This window comes from Ictidomys tridecemlineatus, chromosome 6 (assembly GCF_052094955.1).
Source record: "Ictidomys tridecemlineatus isolate mIctTri1 chromosome 6, mIctTri1.hap1, whole genome shotgun sequence".
In the NCBI taxonomy this organism is placed as follows: domain Eukaryota; kingdom Metazoa; phylum Chordata; class Mammalia; order Rodentia; family Sciuridae; genus Ictidomys; species Ictidomys tridecemlineatus.
The window spans coordinates 68118503-68135816 of record NC_135482.1 but is presented as its reverse complement, the minus strand read 5'-3'; the positions used below and the strand labels follow the sequence as shown (position 1 = coordinate 68135816).

The following is a 17314-nucleotide window of genomic DNA, read 5'->3' as shown; positions in this document are numbered from 1 at the left end:
AGTTTAATACTAAGCTACATCCCCAAATCTCTTCATTTTGAGACAGGGTCTCACTAAGTTGTTTAGGGCCTTGCTAAATTGCTGAGGCTAGCCTGAAATTTAGAATCTTCCTGCCTCATCCTCCCAAATTATTGTGATTACAGGCATGTGCCACCATGCCCAGCAGTAAACTACTTTTTCAAGTGAAATTTGTAACTGATCATTCTTCTGTTATGGCCACAGTAACTAGTTAGCCTACCCTAATAAATCACTTATTTGACACTAAAAAGTATATTAGTAAGTTATTAATAGAAAAGGGAATGGAAGAAAAGTGAAAAATGACAAATTCATTCCTAAAACAAAACTATTTTAAGTGATAAGATTATCCCGAGAATAATCTTATAAATTTATGCCTAAGAAATAATCCTGAAATTAATCTAAGTTCCCTAAAGGTATATAAAAATAATCCCTAAACAAGCAACCCCTTAAAGCTCTGAAATTCATGCCCTCCAAAACTGAACACCATTATCCTATTTCCTGAAGGATAAATATTATCTACCCACATTGAATAAATGTGTTCTAATTTTTAATCTCATTTTCCCTCAGTTATTCTAGTTATAGATTAATTCTAGGTTGTTCATGTGGCTAGTTTAGTCTGAAAATTTGGGATATATTCTCCCTAGTTTATTGGTTTTCAAATTTCTGCAGGTTTTTGTTGTGATGGTGGTTGTTTGTTTGTTTGTTACTGGGGATTGAACTCAGGGGGGGGGCACTTGACCACTGTATTTTATTTAGAAACAGGGTATCATTGAGTTGCTTAGCACCTCACTTTTGCTGAGGCTGGCTTTGAACCCGTGATTGTCCTACCTCAGCCTCACAAACCACAGGATTACAGGCATGCACCACATAAAATTTCTGCAGTTTTATGAACATTTAATTCAAATTTATTTTCAGATATATTTTAGGATATGGTTTTGGCCAAAATGAAGTAGTCCTACCATAACCTATCTCAAATATCTGGACAAAATACTAAAAGAAACTAAACAGAGAACTCTGAAGTATAAATAAAAGCAAGCAGAATACAGAAGGGAGTAAAAACTTTAGAGAACTGAACTACATTGACTGTTCCTGTTTTATTTTTAATCTTTTCTCTACTGACTTTGTCCCATGGGTGGCTACACAGTGGTAGCAGCAGCACAGGTAACCCAGTCTGACAGAAACCTCATTTTTCTGGAACTAGGAAAAGGGAACTCTACAGGTGAAAATTCCTGGAAAGGGAGCAGGAGAAACAGGACTCTTTAATTCTCTATAAGAACTTATATAATTACTGGGCTGGGGTTGTGGCTCAGAGGTAGAGCGCTCAGCTAGCATGTGTGAGGCCCTGGGTTCAATCCTCAGTACCACATAAAAATAAAATAAATATATTGTGTCCACATATAACTAAAAAATAAATATTAAAAAAAAAGAAATTATACAGTTACTGGTTGAGTTATGCATGCAATCAGCAAGCACTGAGAAGACCCCAAACAGTACAGCAAAGGCGTTTAACCAACTATAAATCACTGACTGTACACTTAAAATGGGTGAATTGTACAATATATGAATTATCATGTATTAATGAGGGGTGGAGGCTGTACTGAGGCTGGATCTATTACCCCAGAAGTAAAAACAAATTTGCATTCTGAACCTAATACCTTGACAGTTTGCTAAAAAACATTATCCAGAGGATTAACACAGGACCCAGAGTTTATACAATGTAACATTTTCCAGGATACAGTCCAAAATTACCTGACATACAAACCACTAGGAAATATGACCAATTCACAAGAGAAACGACAATAAATAACTGCCAAATCCAAGATAACTCATACATACTAGAATTATCAAAGATTTTAGAACAGATACCAGTTGAGTATCATTAATTAGAAAATCCAAAATCTGAAACTTTGAGCAATAACATGATGCTATAAGTGAAAAATTCCACACTTGACTTCATGGGACATGTAACAATAAAAAGGCAGATACACCAAAAATAATGTTAAAAAATTACTTCCAGATTATGTTATGTTGCAAGGTATACCTAAAACAAATTTCCTACTTAGACTTGGTTGGTTCCATCCTCAAAATATCTCATATATATGCAAAGATCCAAAAACCCAAAAGAACAATATGAAATACTTTTGGTCCCAAGAATTATGAACAAGGAATACTCAAACTTATATTACAACTATACTCCATAGAGGGCCGGGGGAACACTTCTGGCAAAAAAATGGAAAGGCTGAAATTCCAACTACAGAGAAAGTAACTATAAAAAAAATACAGAATCTTTCAAAATGATACATTGTCTGAAACAAAAATAAAAATGCAGGGCTGGAAGTATAGCTCAATGGAAGAGCATTTGCCTAGCATGCATGCCCTGTGTTTGATCTTGTGGGGATAGGGAAGCAAAGGAAAGAATTCATCCATAAACATAAAGCTAAATTATAGGAATAATAAGAGTCTCGGGGTCCTGTAGATAAAACTAAAATTCTCTTTATGTCAAAAGAGAGAAATTTGGTACATAAAAAAATATTGTAAGAAATAATATCCAAAACTTCCCAAACTTGGAGAAGATACAAAATTATAAATGTGAAAATCTCTCACAGAACACCAAATAGAATAAATGCAAAGGTAAAACATGCCCAGACAAATCATAATCAACTTCAAAAAAGCAAAGATAAAAAGAAAATCCTAAAAGTAGAAAAGTACTACACAGGAGAAATTAATGATTCAATTACTACTATTTCCTGTCACATCAAGAGTCCATAAGACACTAAGTGGGACATCTCTAAAATTCAGAATTTTACATGTAAAGAAGAAATTCATCAAAAATGAAAGTGTTTTAAAGACATTTCAGTAAAGAAAAAACAATTTAACGCCAGAGACCTACTTTTTTTTGAGAGAGAGAGAATGAGAATTTTTTAAAATATTTTTTTTATTTTTTGGTGAACATAACATCTTTATTTTATTTTTATGTGGTGCTGAGGATCGAACCCAGCGCCCTGCGCATGCCAGGTGAACACGCTACAGCTTGAGCCACATCCCAGCCCCAGAGATCTACTTTAAAAGATGAACTCAAGGAAGTTCTTCAGGCTGAAGAGAAATAACAAATTTGAAATTTTATTGAAGTACAAGATAAACAGTAAATAGCTTTTCTACTCTAACAATCTCCTAAATACATATGGTTTCTGAAAACAAAAATAACATAATTGATGGGGTTGTCATTACAAATATATGTAATTCTCTGACAACTATTCCATAATAATCACTGCAGAGTTGCCAGGCTTCTACATTTACTTCAAGTGGTAAAATATTAATTAAGTGCAAACATTTATGCGTATACATTATAATTCTCATTTTCAATAGAAATATTTGAGCCACATAATGTAAGTTTAAATTTTCTAATACATTAAAAGAGTTAAACAACTTAGTATATATAATATTAACCAGTATATCCAAAACATTATCATTTCAACATATAATCAATAAAAAACTTAAGTGAGAAATTTTACATTCTTTTTGGGAAATCTGGTGTATATTTTATACTTATAAATATCTCGATTTGAACCAACAACATTTTAAGTGCTCAACAGTCACATTTAAGGTTATGGCCAATGGAATGTGAAGCACCCACGTAACCAATAAAACAAACAAAAAATACTACAGAAAAATAAGAATCAAAATACCAATACATAAATTTATATTTATATAACCCCAAAAAGGCAGAAAATATAAAGAGTAGCATATATTAACTCTAACTATTAATGACTATATTAATCAAAATTGTTATATTAAATGTAAATGACATAAATAGTTATATTAAATAACATCAATTAAAAGCTCATCTTCTCAACCAAAGGGTATGCACTCAGGGCAATATGTCAGAGAAGTTCATGTTTGCTAAGTCCCAAAGACTACTCATAAAGGCTCCTTTTCTGAAATGATTATTTTTCAAAAATATATTTTGACATACAGTTTGTGAATTTACTGTATTTCATGCCAAATGTGTATGGCCCAGAAAAACAGAACCAGATAATTATTTAAATGGAGAATAGGTTCCAAAACATTCTCCTAAGAATATTAAAGTTAATCCATAAACCAATGACAAATTTATACCTAATTAAAATTCAGTAATTTGTGAAAAAAGAGATTATCAAACCTTTAAGAAAAAAAAGTCTGAATTATATGCCTATCTCTAAGAAATCCACTTTAATGATATAGATTAAAATAAAAGAATGGGAAGATACATCATACAAATGATAACCAAAAAAGTTGAAGTGGGCATATTAATACAAAATATTTTAGACTTCTTTTAATGCTTGGTTGAATCTTCTTCCCCTCTCTTCAGTTTTAATTTTATTTAATTCTATGGAAGTTTTGAAACAATAAGATATTTTGTTTCATGCTTCTCATGTTATTTATGGTAATGTCTAAATAACTATTCTTAAAAAAATATGATCTAATGCACTAAAGTTGTCCCATCTAAAAGGATTTTCAGGTGAATGGTAGCTTATGAATTCTTTTAAGTTATTAATATTTATTCCCTATTAGAAGAGTAGTTCTACAGAAACAATTTTCTTAACATTTTTACACACAAAATAGTACAATATGTATATTTATATTAAAAGACCATATATCATTTGTAGGCAGTTTAACTAATCCTAAAGAATTTTCAAAGTAGTGTTGCGTTGGCTTCTCTCTTTAATGCTTTTATTTCTGTTTTTGTATACTTTAAATTGCTGAACAACTACTGCAATCAGGGTACTGAGCCTGGCATTGGTATATAAAGACAGATTATGTTACTATACACCTCTTCCCAGAACAAAGAGTAAAGCTGGAGAAATAGCATACAAGAGAGCATACACTAGCATAAATGCCAAATGTGAGTGCCAGTCAAGGAGTTTCTGAGAAATTCCTTGAGGGGAGTAACTCCCGACTATGAAAGACTAAAAGAAGAAAAATGTAAAATGAAGAAATAATGCATACATGCTTTAAGAAGATGTTCAGGATTAATTTTGGTAGAAACAATTCATTTGGGAAAGCAATAGGAGGTGAGGACAGAGAAATAATTATGGGCCAAAATGAAAAGAAACTTTAAGTCCAACGTAGAACCTGTGTTCTGTAAAAGGCAGAGAATCCCTAAGGAAAAGTCCACCTCTCTTTCATATACTTGAAAATGGTTTCTGAGATGTTTAAACTGGCGCATTGGTGGTTTTAAAGATAATGCAGCAGCACAAAAGAAAGTATGGAAAACTAGTTAGGAAAAAATGGAAAGGGCACCGGATGTCAAAAAAAGAAGGCCTATATTAATGTTTCAAGCAACTCAATTCTCAACAGCTAAGCTATGGAACTAACCAAGGTACCTTTCAAAAGATGAATGGATAAAGAAAATGTGGTGTATATATACACAATGGAATATTACTCATCCATAAAAAAGAATGAAATTATGGCATTTGCCAGTAAATGGATGGAACTGGAGACTATTATGCTAAGTGAAATAAGCCAATCCCAAAAAACCAAAAGCCAAATATTTTCTCTGATATTCGGATGCTGACTCACAATGGGGGGGGGGTTGACATTCAAACGAAGGATAGGAATAGGAGAAGTGACGAAGGATAGGAATAGGAAAGAGTAGAATGAATGGGACATAACTTTCCTATGTTCATATATGAATACTTGACTAGTGTAACTCCACATCATGTACAACCACAAAAATACATGACAGGTGTAATTCTATATCATGTACAACCACCATACATATTCCATGTATGTAAGATATGACAATCTACTGTCATGTATAACTATAAAGAATTAAAATTTTTTTAAAAAAAAGAAGGCGGCAGCCTGATGTTTCATCCCCAGCCTTAACAGACAACCTCAACAAAACTGGGGCACAGACTTGTAGTGGGAAAGGTACCTACTTTATACGAGGTAATGCTAGGTAGTAAATTAAATACTTCAGTATGCCTTGCCACATGTCATCCTCTTTATATTAAGGAGATACTTTTTAAAAATATTAAAATACCATCAACACTGAACACAGAACATTGCATTAAAGACTTCAAACTCACTGAACAAATTAACTTAAGTATATGGAAAAGAGATAAAATTTGCTGCTGTTAGTACTAGACTTAGGTAAATGTTACTTAAAAATTAAAACAGGTAAAAGCTGGGGGCAGTGATGCATGTCTGTTATCCAAGTGATTCAGGAGGCTGAGGCAGGAGGAAAGCAAGTTCAAGACTAGCCTCAGCAGCCCAGCTGGTAATGCATGCCTGTAATCCTATTGGCTTAGGAGGATGGTGAGTTCAAGATCAGTCTCAGCAACTCAGGGAAGCCCTGTCTCTAAATTACATATAAAAAAGGGTTGGATTTGGGGCTGGGGATGTGGCTCAAGTGGTAACACGCTCGCCTGGCATGCACGGGTCGCTGGGTTCGATCCTCAGCACCACATAAAAATAAAATAAAGATGTTGTGTTCACCGAAAACTGAAAAATAAATATTAAAACATTCTCTCTCTCTCTCTCTCTCTCTCTCTCTCTCTCTCTCTCTCTCTCTCTCTCTCTATCTATCTATCTGGTTTGGTTAAGCGCCCCTGGGTTCAATCCCCAATACCACCAAAAAAACAGGAGAGAGAGACTAGCCTCAGCAAGTTACCAAGCGCTTAAGCAAGTCAGTTGAGACTCTTGTCTCAAAATGAAAAATAATAATAGTAATTAAAATAAAAAGGAGCTGGAAAGTGCCTCCGTGGTAAAATGGCTGGGGATGCATCTTAGCAGTAGAGTGTCCCCTGGGTTCTATCTCAGACAAGGAAACTGAGATACCAGTTGAGTCACCTAGAAAAGGTAACAATCAACATTGTCACCAGACCAGGGCAAGTTGATTCCTAAACCTGCATATTAAACTGAACTAATTTTTACCCTACCGTGAAAATTAGGATAAAAAGACACCCTTAAAAATATGGTTGAGGGCTGGGGTTGTAGCTCACCGGTAGAGCGCTCTCCTAGCATGTGCGAGGCCCTGGATTCAATCCTCAGCACCACATAAAAAATAAAGGTATAGTGTCCAACTACATCTAAAAAAATAAATATTTAAAAAAATATATATATATGGCTGAGACCAGGGCCCAGTGGCGGATACCTGTAATCCCAGTAATAAGGAGGCTGAGGCTGAAGGATCGCCAGTTCAAAGCCAGCCTCAGCAACTTAGCAAGGCCCTAAATAAGTTAGCGAGACCTTATATCAAAATAAAAAATAAAAAAGGGCTGGGGATGTGACTCAGTGGTTAAGTATTCCTGGGTTCAATCCCTGGTACCAAAAAACTTGTGTGTGGGGGTTTGTGTGTATATAATATATATGACTTAGAACTTGAGAATATTAGGGGAAAAGGGGAAAAAAATTTAATTTTGTTCAGGGGAATGAAGGGGAGGATGGGGGATGGGAATAGGAAATACAGTAGAATAAATTGGACATAACTTTCCTATGCTCATATATGAACACATGACCAATGTAACTCCAAATCATGTTCAACTACAAGAATAGGATCAAAACTGTAATGGGTTGCACCCCAAGTGTGTATAATATGTCAAAATACACCCTACTCTCATGTATATCTAAAAACAACAAATAAAAAAAAATAGATGTTGATGTTCTCATTTAAGAAATTACATCTCAGGCTGGGGTTGTGGCTCAGTGGTAGAAGCATTTGCTTAGCATGTGTGAGGCACTGGGTTCAGATTCTCAGTACCACATGTAAATAAATAAAATAAAGGTCCATCAACAACTAATAAAAAAAATAACATCTTGATGTTCAGGATAATAAGGTCATACACATGTGGACAGTTAGAATCTGCATGAAATTATATTTTGCTTCACTCACTTAACATTTGTTCATCTATCAGATGCCACTCAGTCATATCCTCTGTGTATATAGCATTTGCTATGTAATGTGAAAAGTCTATGAAGAATCCTTTCTTTTCCCAAAACAACAACAAAAAGCCCCTAAACAGGAAAATAGCTTTTTAAAAATACCAGCATTAATTGTAAGTAGAGTTCTACTAGATGACTTGGAGAATTTTCAAATGGGGCATTATTGAGTGACAAAAGCAAGATGCATAAAAACATGTAACATATGAACCTACTTTCATTTAAACAAACACACACACACACACAAACAAAAATTAACTTTGTCTTATCCTAAATACAGATGTAAATCTTCAGAGAGTTTAAATTAAACAGTTGAGAACATATTTGAATACAAAACTCTATGGTATAACAATCTTTTACAAAAAAAAAGAATAAGTATAATCTTTAAAAGAACGTGTCTGTATACTTCTATTCTGGCTGGGGTACTGCCCAAACCAATGAGCAAGCTGTCCATATTAGAGATAGTGATGGAGCCCAAAGTGAAGTACTGGAGCTTAATCAGTACAGTAAGATCCTCAGCATGAAGTATCTGAGAACTGTAGAGTTAGAAATGCATTGCAGACTGAGGGTGATTAGAATCTAAGTAGTGTCAAAACATATAGAGGCAGGAGAGCAGCAATGTCCATGAGAATGGGAAAATGGCTATATACAAGGGATGAGATAAGTTAATATAGTAAGGATGATGGGAGCCAGGTTTCTTCATATAAGAGAAGGAAGTTATAAATTTGTAAAGGGAGAAAACCAATACAAACCTGTGGACTGAAACTGGTACAAACTCATGGTTTTCTATACAGAAGTATTAAAAATAAATACAGTGTCTGAATCTTGGTTCCTAAATGTCTTTCTACACTAAAAGAAACCACTTCTTGGAGGAATAGATGATTCCAAGGTTGTGGCAGGAAAAGTACTGATTATATAGGCTGGAACATTTTCTTTTGTCAAAAAGTAAGGAAGTACTCAAAGCAAATGAAAAGAAAAACAGAAACTAGCCTGAAGGGCTTTAAGTGATGAATGCTGAGACAATTTGAGAATACATAAACAGCAATTTTGATAAGGAATGAGCTATTTTAACAAATTTAAAATACTTTCCCTCAAAATATATATTAATTACTAAAAGAAAAATCATCCCTCTACAGTGGGAAAGCTTGTAAGGCCTCATCTTAATCCCCATTATCAAAGTGCATGCACATCACCTGTAATGGGACAAATAAATTGTATGCTGACAGGATAAAAAGAGAACAACAATAAATCACTAGTGCCACAAGAACACAATCTGAATCTAACCATAGGAACTATCAGACAAACCCAAATTAAGAGACATTTTACAACAAAACTGACTTGTAATCCTTAAAAAGTATCAAGATCATGAAAGTCAAGGTAAAACTGAGGGGTTGTTAGAGGAGTCTAAAAAATTGTTACCACACCTACAATCCCAGCAACCTGGGAGGCAGAGGCAAGGGGATCACAAATTCCAGGCCAGTCTCAGCAATGTAGCAAGACCCTATCTCAAAAAAAAAAAAAAAAAAAACTTTTTTAAAAGGACTAGGGATGTAACTACCTGGTAAAGTACCCCTGGACTCAATACCAGGTACCAAAACAATAAAAATAAAAAAATAAAAAATTTTTACAATTAAATGCAACACAGAATTCTGAACTAAATTCTTTCGTTATAAAAGAAAATTACTGTAGAAACTGGCAAAAGTTGAATGAAGTCTGAGGTTAGATGGGAGCAATATAACAAGATTTATTTCCGGTTTTGATGGTTATATTATTGTTATATAATAGAAAGTCCTTGTCTTTTTTTTTTTTTTTTTTTTGGAGATAAGACTGCATCTGCAACTTAATCTCCAATGGTTTGGAGGAAAAAAGTTACTTCAACTATATTAAAGTTTGATGTTGTTTTCGACAGTTACTTACAAAATTCAGTTACAGTGCCTAAAACTAGCATGTAACCAAAATAGTACTTGTTTCAAATGAAGAACATGTTTTCACTTTAAGACTGTGCTTTATTGTTTATGAGATTGTCAATGGCCTTTGATCTATAACTGTACCCTCCAAAAGGTAACCATTATTCAGTTCCCCAGTTGCAATGGTCACATTTCAAGTGTTCCTAGCCACATTGCTATCAGCTACTGTACTGGTCACTATAGATACAGAGCATTTGTATCAACACAGAAATGTCTACTGGACAGCAATGATGTAGAGGCAGGGAGACCAACTAAGGCAGTTAGATGGACCTATACAGAGAGACTTAGCAAGTGCAGTAACATGAAAGCATTTAAACTCTCTTGAGTTTTAGATACATTCTGCAAAATAGACTAATACATTGAATTACACAAAGCTAATAAAAAGATCAAATAAAATTTATGTAAAGTGTCTACAATAGAGTGGCTGATACATAGTATATATTTATAACATTGGCTCTTTTCTGTTATATGGGCAGATAATTTCTTAAACTTTTATCTCAGCACTTTTAGAACTATTTAAGAAATTACAGGAGTAATTTGAAAATAAGCAGCTTCCTATCCTGATTGCTCAAAAAGCCAATGAGTTCCATGTTGTTAAATCCAATGAAAAAGTGTTCAGCCCTTACTGTATTCAACTCTCACCAACAAATGACACTACCAACCACATTCCCCTTGAAATACTCTCTTCCTTTGGCTTCTACAACACACTTCTTACTTCTCTGACCTTCATAGTATTCTTTAGGAACTCACTTCCAGTGCACTTATTTTTTTTAAATATTTTCCTAGTTTTTGATAGACTTTTATTTATTTATTTATTTATTTATATGTGGTGCTAAGGATGGAACCCAGTGCTTCACACATGCTAGGCAAGTGCTCTGCCACTGAACCACAATCCCAGCCTTCAGTGCACTTTTTAAATTTGAGGCCACCATGGTTCCATTCTAGGATATCTCTCTCCCTCTCTCTTTTATCCCCCAGGTTATAGTTCCTCCCTTAGGCAATTTCACCCATAATTGCAAGTACCTACACAGGTAATTCCAATTTTTTATTCCCAGCCCACACCCCTCCTCTCAATTATATATCCATATATCTAACTGCCTACAGCATTTCCATTTTTAAGACTTGGGATGTAGCTCAGTGGTAGAGTGTTTGCCTTAGCATATGTAAGGACCTGGGTTGTATGCCCAGCACGGCAAAAAAAAAAAAAAAAAAAAAAAAGTGCAGAATTTCCATTTGAAGGTCCAAAGGCACTTTGTCAAAAAAACTTTCATCCTTATCTGGTATCACTATATAACCCAGGAGTAATCTTTTGAAATTTCTCTCTTCTGTATCCTGTCTTTCAACTGAGACCTAATAATCTTAAATCCCACCCATAATCCTCATCCCAAATCATGCACCTTCAACTCTCCTAGACTATTTTCAAAAGCCTCCTAACTAATCTTTCAGCAATTAATCCAATCTTGCTGCCTCTCCTTTTCAATACATACCATCTGAAAAATAACTGTTAGTACTGAGTAGAGCCCAGAGTTAAAATGTTCAGTATCATTCTGTAGCTGTTCCCAAGACTTACCTTTGCATTGTATTTTTTTGTTATGGCGTATAAAAATTCAATGTAAAATGTAAAAACACCACCACTACCACTACCACCATTTCTCATTTGCAAAATAACTTCCTAAAAAAACACTATGACCTTTGCTGACCTAAAGTTTTTAACACTGTTAAATGATCCTGATAAAATATGTGAAATCATGTCTCTTCTCAAATAGCTTTCTTCTCAGTTATAGTAAAATCCATAGTCCTTACTGTGGCCTTAAAAGTTCTGAATTAGTAGAGTTATTATCGTGGAAAAAGGAATAAAAAAAATTTGGGTTTTAAGTTTCTTTATTTCACTGGGCAAAGGAAGTGAAGATCCAATTTACATAACCGAAAGATAGGAACAGATGCTAAAAGGAAGTTAAAATAAGAATTATTGTATGGCTAACTGTATTACTTTTATGCCTGTCACCCTTTTGAATTAAGGTTTCACAACTACTTCTCATTGATGTACTAAAAAGTTCAGTACTAAGTTGGTGGGTAGTAAACACTGCAAGTTCTTATTACTAAATACACTATTGATGATGAATCGACAGCATCATGTAACTGCACTTGATTCATCTTATATTTGCTGATTAACAACACGTTTTCAAGAAAATTGTGTATCGCTGGTTAATGCTCAAAAGAAGATGGGGAAGCTGAGCAATCCCTAAAGTCTTAATCCTAACCTGTAAACTTCATTTTACCACATGAAGATATTACAAAGGGAAAATTCTCATTAAAATTTTCTCCATGACACGTCTGTAAGCAGTCTATTTAAGAACAATTTTACAATGTCTTCTATAGTGTTCTTTCCCTCTGACATACTAAAGAACATCTTTTTTTTTTAATTTCTTTTGTAGTTGAAAATGGACAGCATGCCTGTATTTTGTTTATTTATTTTTTTTAATATGATGCTGAGGATCAAACCCAACCCTCACACATGCAAGGCAAGCATTGAGCTATAGCCCCATTCCCTAAAGAACATTTTAATAACCTGGGTATACTTACTCTAAACAAATTTTATACCACTGAAATCTTAAAATGTATTCAAAATTCTCAGATAAGTGTGAAACTGAAAGACTGTTAATATATTTACAAGCACCAAAAAAAAATTATTGCTAAAGTGCAGCTACAATAAGAATTGCTAATCTTTTAAAAATTCAACTGCATAGACAACATATAAATAAATTCAAATTATCTTTAATAGAATGATATCAACAAAGAAATCCAAAGAGTTTCAAATTTCCATTTCTCCTCTCAGTTAAAACCACAATCATATAAACAAAAGGCCTACAAACTTTTCCCTATCAGCTTTAATAAATAACAAAATAGTAAAATGATTAAATCAAATGCCAAAGAAGCAGGAAAAAGGGAAAGTCTGGGGAAAAAAACTTTATTACACATTAAAATTTTAATACAATTAAGAATAAAATACAAAACTGAAGTTTTTTAAGGAGGTACTCTCTTCAATAATCTGCTGGTGAAGCAGTCATACTCATGAGTTAACTTTTAAAACAAGAAAATGCATTTATTAATATGCTTTTCCCAAAATTCAGAGGAAATTCCCCAAATGAGAGAAATTTTAGATCAGAATCTACTAGTCAAAGCATTATGTTAAAAATATGTTCATCAGCTTTCCTTAAATATCTTAGTTCACTGTTAGCAGGGACAGCAATGCAAGTCAGGACATCAAAATGTAATCTAAAGTGAACGAAACACAGCTCATAGGTACTATTAATAGTACAAAAGTACACTGGGGATATTTTAAAATTCAACATTTTAATCTGTGAATCAAGAGTACTTGTAATCAGGTACTCTAAATCACGTGTCTTTTAAAACTATTTTTCAAAATATGTGTAGGTGGCAAGACAGCCAAACATCTCTAAGAAATCTCTTAAACGGCTCAAAATTCCTAGGTCTAAGCATGAGCGACACATTAACCTTAGTTCAGATCTTCTCTCCCTTCAATTAGTTGTCAGCCAGAGAGCAGATTTAAAATATGAGGCGAGGGGGGCGGGGAAAACAGTTTTAAGTTCAGGACAAGGGGTAAAGGCTGATGATGTTTAGAAGCCTCAGCTCTTCCCCATTCGCGCACTCCAGAGGTCACCGCGCAGTAAAGTTTGGTTTCACAAGCTGGCTTGGACGCTGGCGACAAAAGCGAAATCTCCCTCGTAAAACAGACTCGGGGATCGGGAGCTCCCGGAAGCTCAGCAGGACACGTTGCCACCACAGGGAGGGGGTGTCTGTGGCGGTCCTAGCGTAGAGCCCCTTCCCTCCATTCGCCCCCACACACACACCAGTAAGGCCCCGCACGCGGGCGGGGACAAGCTTTGCCAGCTCAGGCAGCAGAGGCGCGTAGGCCACAAGGAGGAAATGGGACGGGGTGCAGACAGTGAGGCGGCGGCAGCCGGAGCAGGGCCTCCCTCGCCGGGGAGCGACAAGATAAAAGGGCTCTACTCGGTGCAGCTTCCCCAGCCTGGAGGGGCAGCTCCAACTTTCCTTCAAGCGCAGGACGCCGCCTGAGCCGGGCAAATTTCGAAACTTTGTCCGCTCTCCTGTCTCCCTGACCCGTTTCTCCGCTCGGCGCCGGCCCCCGGCTCCCGCCTAACCCAGAAGCTACCCAAGCCCATCCATCCCCCGGGGTCGGCCCATTACCTCAGGCCGAGGTCGAGGCGCTTGTTCAAAGCAGCGGCGGCGGTGGCGGCGACCCCACCGCAGGAAGCTAGACCTCCGTCACTCCGCTGCTAAGTTCCCTTCCGTCTACTCTGAGGTGTTCCGGGAGTGTTGGGGCGCCGGCTCGGTTGGTCGGGTCGGGAGCCGGCGACTAGGCAGGGAGCGGACCCGGGCTGCGCTGCTTCGCGCGGCTTGCGCCACCGCTGCTCCCCTTCCCCCAGCCTAGTCTGGCCTCCCTCCCCTCCCGGCCTCACGCGCCTCCCCCCTCCCTCTCTCCACTCTGCTGGGCCGCGCTGCCACAAGTCGGCGCGCTACGGTGACGACGCCAGCGGCGGGACCTGCCACACTCAAGCTCGCTCGGGCCTTACGGGCACGTCCGCAGTGCTCAACCGGATCGCAGGGGGGCGCTGACAAACCACCGTTTGCGACGGAGGAACGTGGTAGGCGGAGTCACGTCGCGCGGCTTGTGAGCGGGAGGAAGGGCAGCGCGGATGGCGGAGGCTTCTGGGAAACATCCTTCCCGTCCCGCCCTCCGCCCACGACGCGCGTTATGCGCATGCGCCGCGCGTGGACCTTGTCCCTGCTTTGACCGCCTTACGGGATACGTTGTGGAGGACAATGAAAGAAGCTGTTGAAGGACTGACTGGACGTGAGGAGGTTTGCGCGGCAACTGCACGCGTACCGTAACCTGATATTGAAAAGTGTTTGCCTTTTTTCTCGCGGCGGACTGAGTTTCCATCCAGTTCCGTTGCCCCAAAATACAGCCATTGGGGAGATTGTAATGCCACGGGGCGAAGTTGCCCACGCCGCCCGTGAAGCCTAGCGGGTGGTTCCATGTCCTAATCACATGTTCCCAAAATTCAACGTGATCGAAATTAACTTTAAAAGCCTCCATATAGGTAGTGACTTGTGATTATTTTTTCGGCAATTTTGCCAGCATCTGCGATATGGAGCGTTTAGACACAGTGCGATTCTTTCTGGCGGGTCATCCTTTTAAATTTTACCTCAGCAGTGTCTCACAGACTCCCTCTCCCGCAAAGCCCCCAGTTCCTCTCCCTCCTGGAGACGCAGCTAGTTCCCGACTTTCTCCCAGCCCCCAGCGACCACCCCTCTAGAGACGGTCCTTCCAGTGTCCGCGCCATCATCGAGCTCGTGGCGTTCACAGCTCCCTTGGGGCAGAGGCTTCGATGCTGGCCGCGCTGCGAACTTGGGTCACCCAGATCCCCTGCGCACCCAGCCTCGCCGCTCGCACCTTTTCCCGTGGGTCCCCTTCCTGCCTTTGAGTGCGCGTAGCTTGCCTCGGGGGTGCCTAGCCCTGGCCAACGTGTTACCTCCCTACTTTACTGAGACTCTCTGCCTTAGTACACTTCTCTACAGCCTTCCAGCATTTTCCCAGAGCAGAAACTTGTGTTGCTTTGTGTCCTACTCCCCACACCGACTCTGCTGCTTCTTTGGCACCCTCATCTCTGCACTGTTGGGTCAGCTCGGTGCCTTTCTCACTGTCTGGAGTGGGACAATTGTCTTTTCACTTTCCTAACAGGACCAGGTACTTAGGAATGTGGTTAATAACTGCTGAAGGAATACATGCATAGCAGCCTTGATTCCTTGAAATCTTGGAAGTTTTACAATGTATTTTTCTTGATGTGAAGTTTGGAAATTTAGATGGCATTGCTTTATTTGTAATATATCTAGCAGAGTTCAAATACTTTCTTCTGATGAAAGAACAAAATTCCCTGTCGCCACCAGACCATATATAGTGCATTATAAAGAACATGATAAGCCCGGTTTGGTGGCACAGGCCTCTAATCCCAGACACTGGGAGGCTGCAGGAAGATCACAAGTTTGAGGCCAGCCTCAACAATTTAGCCAGCCCCTAAACAGGTTAGTGAGACTCTGCCTCAAAAATATAAAGGAGATGGAGATGTGGCTTAGTGATTTAGCGCCCTAGTACCAAAAAAAGAAAAAGAACATAATAAAAGGATATCCTAGAGGATCACTGAATAAAGTGTTGAATGCATTGTGTAAGAGCAACTTTCTTCTACATGTTTTCGGATACAAGATCTTTTCTTTTTGAAAATATTTTTTATCAAAGTTTAATTAAAGCCCAAATGATAAACCAAATAGAAAATTCAAATTTTTAAGTTGATGATAATAGTATAGCTTCAACAAAATACCAAATCTTTTTATGTATTTATTCACTGGCTGATAATCAATTTTGCATTTCAATTGACAAATGATAACTATATATTTGTGGGGTATAAGAAAATGTCTCAACACATGGTACATTGTGGAATTGTCAAATCAGGCTAATTAACATACCAGCACCTCACATACTTGTAATTGTCTGTTTTATGGTGAGAACACTTCAAAGCCTCTTTTAGAAATGCAAATTAAAACCACACTGAGATTCCATCTTACTCCAGACAGAATGACAATTATCAAGAATGCAAATAACAATAAAAGTTGGCAAGTATGTGGGGGAAAAGACACATACATTGCTGGGGACTGCAAATTGGTGTAACCACTCTAGAAAGAGTGGAGTAAAAGAGTATGGAGATTCCTCAGAAAACTTGGAAATGGAACCACCATTTGACCCAGTCATCCCACTCCTCAGCATATATGCAAAGGAGTTAAAATCAGCATACTATAATGTTCCAACCACATCAATGTTTATAGCAGCTCAATTCATAATAGCTAAAGCTCACAACCAACCCAAGTGCCCTTCATCAGATAAATGGGTAAATGTGATATATATACAAGGTGGAATATTACTCAACCATAAAGAAGAATTAGCTGGGCATGGTTGCACACCCCTGTAATCCCAGTGGCTTGGGTGGCTGAGGCAGGAGAATTGCAAGTTAAAAGCCAGCCTCAGCAAAATTAAAGTGCTAAGCAACTCAGTGAGACCCTGTTTCTAAATAAAATACAAAATAGGGCTGGGGATATGTCTCAGCATTTAAGAGCCCCTGGGTTTAATCCCCAGCCCCCCCACCCCCCAAAAAAAGAAGAAGAATGACATTATGGTATTTTTCTAAAAGATGAACTATAAGATGAAGGAGTAAGGTTAATATAGCAACCAACATTATCAACGTTTTAGATTTCATTATGACCACAAAAAACACAAATGAGATACACCATAAAACACACTTCAATTGAAT

At 37.6% G+C, this 17314-nt stretch overlaps 1 protein-coding gene across 3 annotated transcripts in view; it reads right to left on the bottom strand.

The window, feature by feature from the left end:
* The window catches only part of Scaf11 (SR-related CTD associated factor 11), a 79040-nt gene extending 64628 nt beyond the window's left edge, over positions 1 to 14412 (bottom strand). For 2 of the 3 annotated variants that reach the window (XM_013358479.3, XM_013358478.3), the window contains exon 1: positions 14139 to 14412. The gene's annotated coding sequence lies outside the window, so the exon portion shown is untranslated. The remainder of the gene's footprint in view (positions 1 to 14138) is intronic. The other variant, XM_005324855.4, reaches the window with a different exon arrangement.
* Between the last annotated feature and the right edge of the window lie 2902 nt (positions 14413 to 17314).